The sequence below is a fragment of the Synchiropus splendidus genome, chromosome 1 (assembly GCF_027744825.2).
Source record: "Synchiropus splendidus isolate RoL2022-P1 chromosome 1, RoL_Sspl_1.0, whole genome shotgun sequence".
In the NCBI taxonomy this organism is placed as follows: Eukaryota; Metazoa; Chordata; class Actinopteri; order Syngnathiformes; family Callionymidae; genus Synchiropus; species Synchiropus splendidus.
This window is the reverse complement of record NC_071334.1, coordinates 3,187,591-3,204,938: the sequence shown is the minus strand read 5'-3', so window position 1 is coordinate 3,204,938 and position 17,348 is coordinate 3,187,591. Positions and strand designations below refer to the sequence as shown.

General features: G+C 43.0%; 2 long non-coding RNA genes across 2 annotated transcripts; both read left to right on the top strand.

The window, feature by feature from the left end:
• The first annotated feature begins 1,055 nt into the window (after positions 1-1,055).
• LOC128752193 (uncharacterized) lies at positions 1,056-1,856 on the top strand. Its single transcript, XR_008413644.1, has 3 exons — positions 1,056-1,145; positions 1,456-1,560; positions 1,830-1,856. It is a non-coding gene; the product is annotated as an uncharacterized LOC128752193 (long non-coding RNA).
• Positions 1,857-3,741: 1,885 nt separating this feature from the next.
• Positions 3,742-4,644, top strand: LOC128750224 (uncharacterized). The gene is made up of 3 exons (XR_008413168.1): positions 3,742-3,889; positions 4,202-4,368; positions 4,444-4,644. It is a non-coding gene; the product is annotated as an uncharacterized LOC128750224 (long non-coding RNA).
• The last annotated feature ends 12,704 nt before the right edge of the window (positions 4,645-17,348 follow it).

Here is a 17,348-nt window from a genome sequence, read left to right as displayed (position 1 = left end):
GCTGACGATAGCATCTGGTTTCTGCCGACAGGAAACCATCTCGCTGCCTGTGTTCAGTGACACATTTCCCCCCAAAACGCAACGCTGTCTCAATAATCGGCAAGTCAATCTTTCAGTCCTGATCGTGAGCCAGTTATTCTGAAGTTTTCACCCTCAGAACGTCCTCACAAGTACGGTCAGACATGCTTACACACAGTCACACACCTTGGTGTCTCTGTCCTTGTGGGACCCAGGCGTCTCAGCCACTCCAGGACGTTACAGCTTGACATGAATAAATGATAGGGTCTGCACACGTTGCTGGTCTTTACCAGTGACTTATGTCACGGAAGTCACCACCGACAATCCCTTCTAAATCACAAACACGGTGAACGGATCAACCGTGGACATCAAACAACAGTTGTCCAGACTCCGCCCACAGCAGCGGCTCTGGTAGAAAAGTAAAATAAGAAAAGAATGCGATGGAATAAAGTCCACAGATTGAGTTGAATACATTCAGTTGATGACAAACATCTACTGTTTACTGTTACATTGTTGTAGGTTTCAGTGAACCGTTGGTTGTTGACATGGAACATTCAAGGTCTTTTTTCAAAACTACAAATGTCACTTTCCTTTTGGTCAGTTTACAGTCATGTATGGAGGAGGAGAGAGGAAGAGATGGAGGGAGGGAAAGATGGAGGAAGAAGAGAGGATGAGATGAGGGAAGCAGAGGATTAATATGGGGGTAACTTATCCGGTTTCCATTTCTTTTCTTTTCTTCTTGCTGATTTGCATAGTCACGTCCACTGTGCTTAAAATCAAGTGGCCACTGATAAATTGGTATTCAGGCTGTACTCACTCAACTGAGGAGCATCATGGAGGACGATGATGCCTTATTTCTTGCTGATTTGCTGTTGGAGGAATCGAAGGTAGGCATTTAATGCTCTCATGATCTGTCCTGAGACTTTCTAACAATATGTAATATTGTGTATTAGGTGACGCTAACATTTTCCATTATCTTTATTTTAAGAATGCTCAACCTCAAGAATCCTCAGAAGTGTCTGGACCGGACAAATTTACATTTGTTTGGGTTGAGGAGGACGAGGAAGGGAATCCTATCCCAAAGAGGAGGAGAACAGGGAAGAAGCGGGCAAAGAGTTCATCCTCAGGTGATTTTTGTTCACTAACTTTATGGTCTCTATTGCCTGTCTTTGACTGACTACATTGGTTATGTATTATTATAGAACTAATGTCAGTCAACTGCTTCAGTATTTGATTGATTTGTCATGGTTGTGGGGCTAACTATTTGACACGACACTGTCCTAGTGAGGACATTTCGCTGAATACAGGACATAATGTTTACATGGTTGAGTAGTCAGTATAAGTGGTTTACTGTAATGCGGTTTAGTGGTTTAATTAATTTCAGAGTCCTGCTTAATTTTACTAATTTGTTTTGGATGTTTGTTGTTGTTGTTTAAGGTGAGAGACAATGGTCAATTGTCAATTGGGTCAATGAGTCCTCACATATTGCACCCACCCAGTGAATACATCCTACTGCGTGGATCCTCTACTACACTTGGACGGGTGACTATTACAAATGAATACATCAGCAGTAACCGTCAAGCAATCCATTGTTAGAAATGTGCATGTAACCCAGGAGTACCGGTTCTTGACAGTTGGAATGTTTGATTTGACTAGTACCTGCTCTGACTTTCTTCTTAGCCTCAATAGTTTAATGTCGAACTGTCAACAGATCTATGGATTTATTTTCAACATACTACTATTTTCCTGCTTTTTATTATGACGTTTCTAGTCCATTTGTCCATTTAAACAAATCTCCCTACTCTCAACAGTGACTTCTGGGAGCATGCACTCATTGCCATGTGCGCCATCTACAAGTGGACATCAGCACGTGACTGAGACCGTTCAAGATATAGGTAGTTTTTAGCAGCAGTTTATTTACCCTCTTCTTTCCATGTTTGTCTTATTGCTGCTACATTTGGTTACCTTACCCTGTTTTCTAGGATCCCTCATTCAAGAGGTGCAGGACCTTTTGGGACCTGCCATAGACCCAGCACCTTCACACTGGAAAGACAAGAAAGCTTCAACTCTGGAAAAGTGGACTGTGTTAAGGCCGTATATGGTTAATCAGATGTTACAGTCTGAGAAGCCTACAGAGGGAACTTGTCACCACTGCAGATCCAAGACTGCTGTTGTGAAATGTCAGGATTGTTTGCCTAGACCACTTCACTGTGCAGCCTGTGATGTTTCCATCCACAATTCCATGGTTTTCCATCATAGATCATCCATGATAGAGGGATTCTACAGGCCACTGCCACCAACCACTCACATCAGGGAAGAGAAGGGAGGAAAATTCTCCTTCAATGGAAGAGGTCTGTACTGAGATAATATATGCCACCAATATTGTGTATATATATATATATATATACACACACAACCTCTTTTAAATTATGTTCGTCTCCTATCTTCCCAGAGTGCATTTTGCCAGTAATGCATCCATGCTGCGACTGCTGCTCTGGGCAAACAACCTTTTCTGCAGGAAAGCAAGTAATTCTGATTGGAATGAATGGTGAGTTCCTTGTGTATGAATTATATTTTCTATTTTCTGTTCTAAAATTTCGTTATGTACATATTTTAGGTCGATACAATGTGTCCCTCCCAACTGTCAGCTGCTCCTGCGGGAAAGCTTTGGATGTCGGTATTAGTGAGCTGATTGAAAGTGGCTACTGGCCAGCTACAGTCAATTTTGAGACGCTGTACACAGTGGATTTGTTCGCGACGTACGAAGATCTCAAGATTACTGCACCAGGAATGTCACGACAAGCTTTCGTTGGTATGCTGGAGCAGCGCACAAAACTCTTTGGTCGGGTTAGTACATCATTGGACTAATTGCCTGCAGAATTGAAAGAGTTTTAGATGTATTTATATGCTTGATTTTCCTTTTACAGTGTGGTAAAATATGTGGCGACACCATGCAAAAATCATTCCTGGAATGGTCGTAGGCAGAATTTGAAGTTGAGAGGCTGTCTGAAGTCGATCAGTTTCGGTGCCCAGCCTGCACACCCTCAATGTTAGCTGTCTCAGTGGATGGGAACCGCAAGCTTTATCGCTTTAAGAGCCATTCAGGGTATGTATAAGTTGTTTCTACGGCATGCAATACATGGAACCTTGATAAAGGTCACCCCTGCTTTATGTCTTTTCGACCAAACGGCTTATTCGAAGGTGTCTTTTTGGCCAACGACACAGAGGTGACCTCTTTCGTCAACCACATCAGGGCATCAACAGGACATGTAAAGTTTATTTAAATTTCACTGCACGCTTTGCTCTGTCTACATCTGTTTTTCTTCATCTTGAACAGAATCCTGGGAAAGGCAGGTGTGGTGGAAGCTAATGGGTGGCTGCACGAGAGTCCTGAGGAGCTCAAGAAATTGGCTGGAGAGTTGTCTATTCAGGAAGACACTGTTCAACAGTGGACTGCAGGTGAATACCTCAGTGTTTTATGTACAATTCTGACGTAAAATAAATTTAAATTCTTTTTTCTATATTCCCTCAGAAGGAGCATGCAGTCAAAATGAACTTGAAAAAACCATTGAAGGACTGTATCTCAGCATGAAGCAGCGGAAATATCAGCTGTATCGTCAGGCTGGTAAGAACAGAACGAAAGAAAACAAGTTTTTGATAATAATGTGTGGCTGAGCACATATTCAGTATTTTCTGTTTAATATTCTAGATGGCAACAAGAGAAGACATCTGCTGAGAAAAAAGATTTCAGTGGAAAAGAGATCCTTAGAAGATGCCGTCACAAAATACAATGCTGTTGTGCCGGAAACTGGCAAACTCCCTTCTCCCAACGAGCTCCTGGCTGAGGAAAACTATTCCTGGCCTTGGGAATGTAAGTACATCTAGGATGTGTTCAGTTGTCTTCATATCTATAGGCTATTTTTAATTACATTGTAAAGGCTTTTTGTTGGCTGTTTGACCGAGGTTGCTGTGATTGGATCAGACAAGCTCCAGAGACAACTTCCTTTTTACTTTTGAAAACTGAAAGAGACACTCTTCTATATAATTCTGTCCCATGGGAGAAATTGCCTGGTGTCATTAGGAGGAGATTATGCAGTGTAATAGAACCCACCTTTGAAAGTACACAGACACTGCGGGAAGTAGTTCACCACTATTTATAAAAAATGTATATGATGATTTGCAGGTCATGGTGATATGTTAAAGAAAAAAAGGTAATGCTGCTGAACCGACTGAAGGAAGAGGAGGTCATTGTTGTCCGTGAAGTCAAGCAGCACTGGGAGTACATGAGGAATATGGCTGGAAATATTGAAGAGATTTCCTCCCAGCTTTCAGAAGGGATCACTCAGCAAAGTAAGTACAGTTCTATTTGCTACTTGTGCTGATATACTAGGTTAGTAGTCTAATTTATTGTAATATCACTGTCAGGCGGCACAGAAGCATTGACTGGGAGAGGACGTGAGGGGCTACTCTGTCTGCTGAAGAGAAGACTGTCAGCAATTCAAGCTCAGCAGGGTGCAGCTCGCTCAACGTACCAACATGTTTTTGGATCGCAAGCCTTGTCTCTCGATGATTCCTCCACTGATGATGAAGAACCCCATGATAGCAGCTCCTCCACCGAAGATGAAGAACACTAGGATTGTAGCTCCTCTTCTGAACTTTGACCTCCCTCATTAAAAAATGAGGAAAACTGTTGTAATTACCTGGCCTGCAGTATGAATGTGAAATGTTAAAATAAACTGTCCTGCAATTGACTCTTTTTCTGAGTTATGTACTATTACTATTTTGAAGTAGATGCTGATGCTTTTTATGTAAATTATGAATGATTAATTTGAGATTTGTTGGTAGGGCAGTGAAATACGGCTTTTCATGCAGCCTCAATAAAGTCAATTAACAGGCTGTGTTCACTCACTTCACTGACTTTCTTTTGCCACTAAAATTGTCTGTACAATGCTCATGTATGTTATTCAATCATGTGCAAGTACATATAGGAACTTAGTAAAACCAAAGCAGTACGATGAATGAGACTGCTGTTTTGTTGCAGGAATAATGAGTCAAATGGTCTGAGCAGGTGTTGCAATGCATTATCTTACTTATTTCTGAATGTTATTAGGGTTAGAACTAGGGGTTTCCATGGCCTCTGGCCACCTAAATGGGTAAGGTCATCAGTAAATGCTTCTCATCGAAGTTAGCTTAGAACAGGTAGAAATATCATAACCTGGATTACATCCTGAATACTGCTGACAAAGGCACTAAGAGTACACAAGTCATAGATCCTACTTTTGAGTTAAAGGAAGAGTTCAATCATTTTAACCCGAGAAGACATCTTATTATTTAACATCTGGATGTGCCACCGTATCTTTCTGACTACGTCTGGATAGGAAGGGAAGTCATCTCATTTATCTCTGAGTTCATGTCTGAATGAAAAGGGCCAACAGGCGTCATGTATTTGTTAGGCATCACTATGTTTGTTGAGCTTGTTGGCGCCTTTTTGATGGGAGGATCTGACAATTGCTGAGATGGGAATTTTCTTCTACTCTCCCCGACTTGGGAAGGCAACTGGGCATGGTGGAAAGGGGCAAAAAAACAATTAAACCATTAAACAATGGAAGACAAACACAGAGTAGCAAGTTTGGTGACAAATCTGAAAGATTCAGCCATGTGTACTAACTGACATGAAACAATGGTCTATCAGTGTTGCCAATGTTGTATGGTCTGGAAACAGTGGCACTGAGGAAAAAACAGGAGGCAGAGCTGGAGGTAGCAGAGATGAAGATGCTGAGCTTCTCTCTGGGAGTGAGAGCAGGATGATGATAGGATCAGGAAGCAGTAGATCAGAGGGACAGCACATGTGCTCAGGTGTTTAGGAGACAAGGTCAGAGAGGCTGGATGGAGATGGTTTGGACATGTACAGAGGAGAGAGAGCCAGTACATTGGTAGATGAAGATGTTGAGGTTGGAACTGCCAGGCAGAAGGTGGAGAGGAAGGCCACAGAGGAGACTGATGGAGGTGGTGAAGGAGGACATGAGGTTTGTAGGTTTGAGAGAAGAGGAAGCAGAGGATAGGGGGAGATGGAGGAAGATGATCCACCACTGAAGGGAGAAACCCAAAGAGAGAGAAGAAGAAGACGTAATCGCATATTGTGTCTCTCTAATTTGGTTATATTTGTCAAGCTTTAAAACAAGAGAAAGCCACACCAAAGAAGATAGCTGGAATATCTCCTTTGCATAGCACATACACAATTGACACACAAATTCCTTTCTCACCTATCTTTGAAATATGGTCCACACTGGCACCTTCTCACTAAATGTAGTTTACTCAAGTCTGACAATTTATCTATTGATCTTCCAGTCTTGAGGTTTTCAACCAATATAGAAGACAACATTTGCATCTTTCATAGGATGTGCCAAGGCTCAGGGCATTGGCTGTATCAGTCCATCAGGTGACTCATTTGGAGATACTAGATGATTATTGTATGAATGAATATTAAGACATTCATGTTTCAAGCTCATAATATTTAATATATTTGAAAAGACATAATACTTCATTTGCTCATGAGCAAAAAACGCACGAGAACAAGCTATTGATGACAGAAAACCTATACAACGAGATTTAAAGCAAACATTTATTTGAGTGTGATTCCCTCGTTTAAGGTGTTGACACTATACGTTTTGAAAATTTAAAGGTATGTTACGTTTTAAGGTGATATGTTTTATTCTTTATTTTTTTTATTTTACATTACGAACAGTAGAAATGAAGGAATTGTGGGTAAAAGCCCATCGTGCGCGCGCGTAGACTGCTGGGAGGAAGAAGTTTCATGCGACGAACGTGCTCTAAACATTGAAAGGAAAGAAATTATCACGCAAGGGGTCATATATGGCGAAATATATGAAGTGTTTGCCATCATTTCGGGCAACCATCGCTTCCATGTTTGTAACTGTCAAATTCGCGGTTTACAGTGGATGCTGTATAATACTCCGCGGTAACATAAAGAAGAACAAACGTTGTCATTGCAGTACTCTACAAGTGATTGTTTACATTACATTATGGCTAAAAAACTTCATTTTCACCTGAAAGAGATTAGGTCTGATATATGTACGTGTGTGTGGCAAAAATGATATGTGGATCATACATGGTACAAACGTTTTTTTTTTCCAGTTCAAGATGCCACACGGATCCACTAATAAGCACTGCAATAACTGCAATGCAGTTATTGCAGTGGCTTGCAAGACCTGCAAAATTTGCCAAGCAGAGCAGCCCAGGCGACAGAGGCTGGCAAAACGACTTAAAACTTTTGAAAAAAAAAAAGAGGAATGGTTGAAAAACCAAAGAAAAAACAACACCGCCTCACGTGTGATGGACGAGGCACAAATGCTGGTATGTTTGACATCAGTAATTGTATTTTTCAAATTTATGGCTTAACATATGGCGATTTCATTTTTTTTTTTCAGCTGGAAAACTGCACACTTTGGGCCACAGAGCTGTGGTGTTTCTAGCTCGGCCAGGCAAGAAACCTGGCACTTGGTCCAGTCAGGTGGTCCACTCCAAGTGGCATCTGACTGACCATGCCAGCAAGTGCCTGGACCGGATGAAGGACCTATATATGGCGGTTGTTAGAGGTAAGTTTGTTAATGTATTTGCATCTTCAGGCACATGTAATAATGGGCCGGATTCAGATCAGGCCATCATTCATTATTAGCCCTTTTTTGACTTCATTAGTCACCAGCAACCTCTTTCCCTCATATAACTGCATATAAATGTTTTTATATATAGTGGAACAATACACCACATTAGCATCTGCTCCAGAGTCTAACCACAGTTCTGTGGTGGAGGATTGTTGGTCCCTGCAAAGCTTTCTGACCATTTTACCTTGTGGTCTCACTGTTATTTCCCTGCTCTGACACATCTTTCCCACAGTGCCAGTCGCTGTAGAATGTTCCTCAGTGTAGACAAAAACAGCTGAAAGCAGCAAGATCCAAAGTTGTGCTTTAGAATTATACACAATTTAAATTTATCTGAGAGCTTTTTTGATGTTGAATTCTGGAAAATAATGTTAAAGTTTATGTGGTGTAAATCAGTCTTTTAAGGCTGAGTATCTCTGGAAGATTAGAAAGTTCTGTGTGTGTATATACAAAAATCTCACTCTGATCATATTGTCTATCTGTTCCACAAAGGTTGGACAGATATGCAGCCATCAACCTCCTCCACCATCCATCCATCCGTCCACAACCTCTGCCAGCCAGCCATCAACCTCCTCCACCATCCGTCCGTCCACAACCTCTGCCAGCCAGCCATCAACCTCCTCCAAAAGAGCCTCCACAGGCCCTCTGAGGATGTAGTAGTTAGATCTTTGAGACATGTCTGCAATCCAATTACCAGAATATCTGTTTTGGTTCATAAATTATTTGTAGACATTATAATATTTAGGTGAAAGACTTTTTATAGTTCAGGTTGCTATGACAAAGTCTGACATGTCAGAGATTAGCATGTTATGACATGGTTTATTTGCACGAGATGCGTCATTGGTTTTTGATCGTTAGTCTATTGGATGTTATATGTAATAAAATATTGTGGGAATTATTCTGTACAAACAGTTATATTTATCCTCAACAGGATTACCTCCAAGAAAAAGCACCAGAAGGAAGACAGAAGATGGATCCAAAGGTTCTTACATATTATATACATCATACATTGCCTTGCAAAGATGTAAAAAGTGATGTTATAAAACCATAAGACTTGAAATACAAATATGAAATTAGACACAAAACAAAGAAATTAGAATTATGACCACACAAACTAAAAATTATTTTAATATCCCTACATCAAAGTGTTGCCATTCTTAAATCCAATGCACACAGTCCACTGTTGCTGACATAAGTCTAGTGACTGCCCTGGCCTCTAAACATGATGTATCTCATAAAGGCAATACAATGCAAGATTGTGCAGTGCCTTAAAACTATTACACACAGAAATATCACATGCAGCTGTAAATGATTTTATTTGTACTTTCTTCATATTTTAGTGAATGTTCATTGCAGTATATATTTTGGCCTGAAGACGTAGTGGGCACATCTGATGGTAATTTTTCACCACAAACACCACACCTTGCTCACTTGTGCAGAGCCTATGTATAATCTGGAAAAGCAAGAAGAAGCCACATATAGTATCTATTTTGAATGATGAATTTGTCAGTGCACTGTATATGCCTTGATGTTTTTAACAATTTAAACGTACACTTTTTGCTCTTTCAGAATGCAGCCATATGGTTGGAGATGACGGGTATTACCCAGTGAAACGGCTAGTAAAAACAAAAAAACAAAAGGTTCTGTTTTGTCATTACTTGATGTAGATATGTAATGTAAATATACACTGTGGATGTGTTGTTAATTTCAATGGCATTTTTTTTTGTTTCAGGGGAAAATAATGGAACTAATCGAGTGGGAGCCCTGCTCCATGTGGTATGTACATTTTCGCTCTTCTTTATGATGAAATTTGAGGTTTGACTCAGGCAGCCAGAGAAGGTATGAGTCACATTCCAACATAGAACATTCCAACTTCTGTCGAGAAGTTGAGATAGTCTGGGGTGCATGCACCTTTCGAACAGTGAATAGTGCTGGATGGTTACTGCAGATGTATTCATTTGTAATAGTCACCCATCCAAGTGTAGTAGAGGATCAACCCAATAGGATGCATTCACTGGGTGGGTGCAATATGGTAATGTGTGTGTACTTGAAGTCCCTGTCCAAGGGAGAAAGGTATTGATGGGCCATTATGTTAATGTCTAAGTTAAAGAGATGACAGTGGGTGCTACAATTCAGGCTTATGACCACATCAGCTAGTTATGAAAGACAAAGGCTCTATTCACATGTTGATCTAGCTGAGGAGGGTGTTCAAGACATCATTGTATAAAGCTGAAAGATATAGTCAAACGACTATAGAAGAAAGATATACAAATGTACATGTTCATGTGTGTGTTACAAACTGAAGACCAGCAAGGATCATTGTTCTTTACCCTGCTGTGATTAAATCTTTTTTTTCTTTCTCTTGCAGTGGAAAGATATTCCAACTTGAGTGGGTACGGATGGAAGAAACCAAAAAATAACAATTTGTTAATAATAATAAATACATCTGCAAAAGTGTGATCTTGATGTTGTCATGCAATTCATACATGCGTACAAGGAGATGAATATAATGAATAAATAATTTGACCCTGAAGTAGAATAAAATTGTCATAACAGAACTGAAATCCTTTATTTCAATTTCCTCTGACCCATTAAAATATTAAAAAAGAGATGTACATGCCGGATGTGACGCCATCATCCCGCGGCAGGCAGGACATCCCGCCATGTTTTCGTTCTGGTCGACCACTGATGATGACGTCAAAGTCCGACGTGTTTGTATAATTGAATTATTCATCCAAAGCATAAATTCACATATCCAAAGAAACGTCGGCGTCCACATCACGTGTACATATTTAAACAGAATGAAAACTAGAAACTACGGCTTGGGAGGTTTGGAATGGTCCGCCTGCGTTTCAGCTGACGTCAGTGACGGAGAACGAAGCGTGAGTCAGCAAAACGAATAAATCACGGAACTTCCTTTCTTGCCAAAAGACTTTATATGCACTTGACACGATTTTAAATATCCGATAATACTATTATGCGTAGAAATGTATTCGATACAAATGATAAATAAATAACATTCGGTCCGTGACGCCACTCCCTTCTCCAGTCGGATAATAAACATTATATCATTTCATGACATAATATTTAAAAATTAAAGAGTACATTGCATGTGATTACAACTCTGCTTACAACAGCTTTTAATTATTTTTAAATCCCGCAATTAGCTGCGGAATTACTGGCCAGCTGTACAATAATACTGTAGCCGAGCTGTTCTGCAGAAGAGGAATTTAGGACTCAAGAACCAGATAGTTTCATTGAACAGCGGCCCCGAACGTTGCCGCTCCGTTTATTGTCCACACCAATCAACCGTTCCACATTTCCGTTACCCCTCCAAAATAAAACGGACCCACGCGTAGCGACAGAGACAAACAACAAATATAACTCCTTACAGTTCTCCCCCCCCTTCGAGAAAGAAACGTCCCCGTTTCACCGCATGAAAAGGCAATACCATTCCAAACACTGTGCCCACAGAAATACAATGAATATATATATACACATATGCACACAAGTATCACTTAGAACCTTGGTATTAGGAACTACTACTCCCACCTGTCCCTATATACCAGCTTAGCTGATATATGACAGATTTAAAACACACCAAGGAATGATAAATGTCTGACAGGTTTGACATGAAGCATAACTCTATCTTAACAGAACATTAACAGAACACCATTAAGACATAACAAAGTTATCAAAGTGGGATGGGACCCTAACTCGTCTCCCTGCACGAGTCACAGCCTGAGGAGGCCCCCTTGTGGCATTCTCCGGAATGGGGTTATCACTCTCCATCCCAACATTTTCAATGCACTCAGCCTGCTCGTTTTGCTGTGAAGGCAAAAAAACAATGGGGTTTTCAACAGGAACAGGCAATGTATATGGTTTTAGACGATCATAATGAACAACTTGAGTACGACCGTCCAGCTCGAATGCATCACCGATTTGATAGGTCAATCCTGTTTCTCCCTGCGTTTCACACACAGACATGACACGATATGGACCTTTCCAATGTGCAGCGAGTTTCAAACGACCCTCTGTCGGATTGTTCAACCACACCAAATCCCCAACAGCATATGAATGATGTCTAACTGTTGAGTCATAATACAGTTTCTGTTCCTCATGGGCGACCATATTGTTTAGCCGGGCCACCTTGAACGCAGTGTCAAGTTTCAATGCTAATGAGGTGACAAAGTCAGGGTGCGTCAGCCCCTGATGTTGTCGACCAATTGGCACGAGCATATCCATGGGTGTTCTAGCCTCCCTTCCGTGTGTCAGGTAGAAAGGAGTGAAGCGTGTTGATGCATGGACTGAAGTGTTGTACGCAAACGCCACATGTTTCACGAAGTCATCCCATTCACCACCACCACAGTCAAGCAATGCTCTGGCCAGTTGGTTGATGAGAGTCCTGTTAAAAGGTTCAACCATGCCATCCGATTTCGGATTATAAGGGCAGGTGCGTGTCTTCTTGATACCCAAAAGCATGCACAGTTTTTGGACAACCTCTGATTCAAACTGTCTACCTTGATCACTATGCAGAACTTCTGGAACCCCATGTGCCAGAACATAATCCTCGAATAAGCAGCCAGCAACAGTCTGAGCCGTTTGATTAGCCAGAGCATATAGATTGACATATTTAGTGAAATAATCTTCCACCACCAGCACATATCTATTGGCCTTTGAAGTTACAGGTAATTCAAGAACGTCCATCGCCACCCTCTGAAAAGGCCGTCCTGTTTGTACACCCCCCATGGGCGCACGATGCTTCGGTGTAGGAGTTTTGCGAGTCTGACAGGGAACACATTGTTCGCACCACTGACGGATATCCTTAAACATGTAAGGCCAGTAGCAGGAGACTCTCGCTTTCTCCCAAACTCTGTCAGCCCCAAAATGTGCTGCTAACGGACCACCATGTAGTTGCTTTAATACCTCCTCCACCATTGAGGAGGGAATCACTACTTGGCAGAGAGCCTCGCCAGTGAGTGAAGATGTCAAAGACCGGCAGAGCAGACCATCCTGGAGTGACAAGCGTGAAAACTCTGTCCACAACTTACGCAACCATCGTGAACTGCCCCTCATCTGAAACCTCGTAGGCCGGGACACATTCTCAGAAATCCATTTCACAACGACTCGGATATCTGGATCAGACTGTTGGCGCTGAATCAGAATATCTCTGTCAATAGAAAGTTCTTGTTGGAAAGAACTTGGCACGTCTGTTAGTTCATCAGCATTCAGCTCTGCATTTAGCGAAGCATCAGCTGAGGAGTCCAATAATGCCGCATCAACAGGAGAAGATTCCTCATCCGGTTGAGTCATGACATAATTCACCCCTGATGAGACTTGCGGTGAGAAACCACCCTCAACCACACACGACCTGACTTGAGGGCGTCTCGACAGAGCATCTGCGTTAATATTCAACTCTCCTTTTTTGTATTTGAGGACCCAGTTAAATGGATCCAGCTCCAGAATCCACCTAGCCCTCTTTCCAGACGGATCTTTATCAATGGCCATAGTACGAAGGTTCAATAGCGGTCTGTGGTCAGTGAAGATTGTGAACTCTGCCGACCCCAAGTAATGTCTGAACTGACGCACCGCCCACACAATCGCCCACAACTCCCTATCAAATGTAGACCAGCGTTTCTCAGTGGAGGTTAGCGCTTGACTAGCATAAGCAACCACTCCTTCTAACCCATCATGATCCTGAGCTAGTACTGCCCCCACAGCCATCAAAGACGCATCAGTGTACACCTTGAAAGGAAGTGAAAAGTCAGTCATCAATACCACAGGCGGAGACGTCAACACTTTTCTGAGATATTGAAAAGCAGCATCACATTCGGGAGTCCAGTTGAAGGGTGTGTCTTTGCAAGTCAGTTTATGAAGTGGAGCTGCATGCAAAGCAAAGTCTTTCACAAAACGTCTATAATATGAACATAATCCGACAAAAGCCCTGACTTCTGTAGGATTTTGGGGCCATGAACAGACCTTTTCAACATTACGGGGATCAGGCTGGAGCCCCTGATTCGATACCACATGTCCTAGGAACACCACATGGCTTTGTGCAAAATGACACTTGCTAGGATTCAGCTTCAGTCCTGCCTTTTGAATGCGGGACAATACCTCACGCAGAGTCAACAGGTGATGCTCGAAGGTAGGACTGTACACCAGCACATCATCCAGGTAAACCATACACACCTGCCATGGCAACCCTCTCAACACCAACTCCATCATGCGTTGGTCAAGCCCATAGGCATCGAGCGCCATTGATAGAGGCCCCTGCCGGTGGAAAATGCTGTCTTTTCTCTGTCTTCTTCCGCCACCTCAACTTGCCAGTAACCATTTGCAAAGTCCAATGTGCTGAACCAGCAAGCGCCAGCCAATGCATCCAGTGTATCATCCACCCTGGGAAGAGGATGAGAGTCTCTTATGGTGATACTGTTCAGGCGACGATAATCAATGCAAAACCTCCAGTCGCCATTCTTTTTCTTCACCAACACTACAGGTGAGGCCCACGGACTGCAGCTCTCCTCAATAACCCCCTGAGACAAAAGGGTCGCCACCTGGTTGTCAATCTCCTTTCTCTTCTCCGGTGAAGTTCTGTAAGCTTGTTGCCGAAGTGGGGCATGATCACCAGTTCTAATATGGTGCTTTACCAGTGAACATTTACCTGCCACAGCTTTCGATACATTAAAGATGTCCTGGAACTCTTCAAGTAATTCCATCAACTGGATCTTCTGATGCCCCTCAGCTGGAGATTCCCGTAATGACTCCATAATACGGTCTTTATTTGGCATCACTGCTTCAGCCACACAAAGAGGTTGTGGAAGTGACAGCACTTCGGTCTCGTTCCTTGAAAAAAACTCACCAAGGTGCATGCCTTTCTTCAACACCATGTCTTGATCTGTTGGATTCAAGATTCTTGCAGTGGTGACTCCATCTTTTACGTGAGTAACGGTATGAGCCACAACACATTCACATGTAGAAGGTAAATTAGGAGATAGATAACCCACAAAGTCCATGTTCTTATCCGATGATACGGAGACATTGCAACATAAAGGGATCAAGTCCTTGTCCTGCATAAGGGGGACGACCACATCCCATAACTGTAGTCTTTGATGGGTATAATCCAAAAGAGCGTGATTCAAAATAAGGAAGTCCAGTCCAAGTATTGCAGATTGGGATGACTCCCTTAGCACGTAAAACCTTTGTTGCCAAGAGTGCTCACCAATGCGCAGAGTCACGGTTATTGAGCCTAATGTGTCCAGCATCTGTCCATTCACAGCATGAGCCACCACAACAGCAGTCTGTAGGGGTCGTTTGCGCAAAGAAGGAACTGACATGCGAAAATCTGCACTCATGAACGACTCAGTGGAGCCAGAGTCAACCAAAATGTTCATTTCAGTGCCCTCAACGCTGCCCCTAATATATGACGTGCAGCAGTGTTGCTCCCTGGAGGGTTGATGCAGGTCTCCATGTAACTCAGGGCCCCTGGTGACCGTAGCTGGTGTCTGGCCCACAACATCAGCTACTGAGCATTTCCCGACTGATTGCCCGCTTCCCCTCTCCTGGGAGAAAGAAAACGCACACCTCCCCGTCTCGGAGTGTTTCCACCTGTCGCCTCTGGACTGCGCCGGCTGGGGGACCGGCCTCGGTCTCCAGCATTATGCACTCTCTCCTGACTGGGTTCCCGGTTCCTTTCCCGCCAGCGCCGGTCGGACAAAGTTGACTGACAGTCCAATTCTCCACAAGTGCATCTACACCTTCGTCCACGGTTTGACCACTCACACTCTTTCCTGTTTGCCTGCCTTCTCAATCTGTCATTTTCCTCCATTATTTTCTTCATCTCCACTCTCATTTCCCTCATCTCATCCAGTAAACGATCCAATGATGACTGTGTACAAATAGAATTCACAGTACCAGCTGCTTGCAGAACAGGGGAGGAGCGTTGATAAGGGGTCCCGTAATCCATCTTTAGAGCTTCCCTGGCCATCTCGCACCTGCTCGCGATCATCAAAGCTTCTTCCAGATCTGTTGCCCCCTGTTCATGGCACTTTGCTCTTAAAGCCGGGTCAAGTCCAGCTAAGAACCGGCGGTACTTCTCCTCCCTCTGTGCCACCTGTCCATAGTTTGGGAATGCTTCATGCACGAGTCGACTAATGTCCGCAGCATAAACGTCCAAACTCTCACCGGGGGCACGCATCCGGGCGGACAGATTCGTTCTGAAGCGGTCCAGAAAGTAGCCATGACCAAACGCCTCCATCAATCTCGCCTTCACGGCCGCATAGTCCCTCTGCACTGCCCTCGGTAGGCTGTCCCACAGTAGGAAGGCAGCTTTCGTCAGTCGAGTTGGCAAAATGTGACTCAGTTCATCTTCACATTCCTGGTCATTATTCCCAACCAACGCACTCACGGCCACCTCATACTGTCGGACCCAGCATGGGAAGCCCTGCTCCTCGTCTCCGGCGAAGGGCGGGGGAAGTTCGATGCGAACGTTGCCTGAGTAGTTACGGTCACGGCGTTCGAACTTGGTGTCTGTTGAGTCGTCCACTTGTTCCCACATCTTCCTCAGGTCCAAGCTCTCGAACAACTAACGACCTGGCTACACGCGGTATTTTTCTTCCACGTGCTGTCTGAAAACTTCACACTACCTACAGCGGTTAGCAGGTGCTAACTCTAACTTCCACACTGCAGCTTAAGCGACGAATTCTCACCCGCACGAAATCCCACCGCTGCCACCAATGTAGCCGAGCTGTTCTGCAGAAGAGGAATTTAGGACTCAAGAACCAGATAGTTTCATTGAACAGCGGCCCCGAACGTTGCCGCTCCGTTTATTGTCACACCAATCAACCGTTCCACATTTCCGTTACCCCTCCAAAATAAAACGGACCCGCGCGTAGCGACAGAGACAAACAACAAATATAACTCCTTACAATACATTGAATTGAGACCGACGAGAGAATCTGGGTCAAAACGAAAAAAACGAAGCGTCAAATGCATGAAACGAGTGGAAAAAATGAAAGTCAGTTGTACATTTGTCGCTAGAAATGTGATCAAAACGCAACAATAGCTTTTAATTGTTTTAAAATCTCAGAGTTTAAAGCAAAACTAGAACGGGTGTCCGCCATGCTTTGTGCTCTATCAGTCACGTGACCAGAGGCACGCCATTCACAAATCCATTGAGAAATGACGCGTACGAGAGAAACGATTTTTGAGGCAAAGTATTCAAAGGATTACGGTATGCCAAGTGGACAAGCGTAGTTATTGCACGTTTTTCAGTGCGAGCAGATAACAACCCCAATATAGAATATATTTGTCGCTAGAAATGCGATCAAAAGTCAACAAAAGCTTTTGTTTTAAAATCTCACAATTTAGAGCGAAATAGAACGGATGTCCACCATGTTTTGTGTTCAGACAGGAGAGCAGGCTGTCAGTCACGTGACCGGAGGCACGCCCTTCATAAAGCCATTGACAAATGAAACGTAAGAGTGAAACGATTTTTGAGGCAAATTCGTAAAATCATTACGGTATGCCAAGTGGACAAACGTCGTTATTGCACGTTTTTCAGCGCGAGCAGATAACCACCGTAATAATACATTTTAATGGGGAATCACAAAACAATCTCAGTCCAAACGAAAGAAACTAAGCATCATTTACATA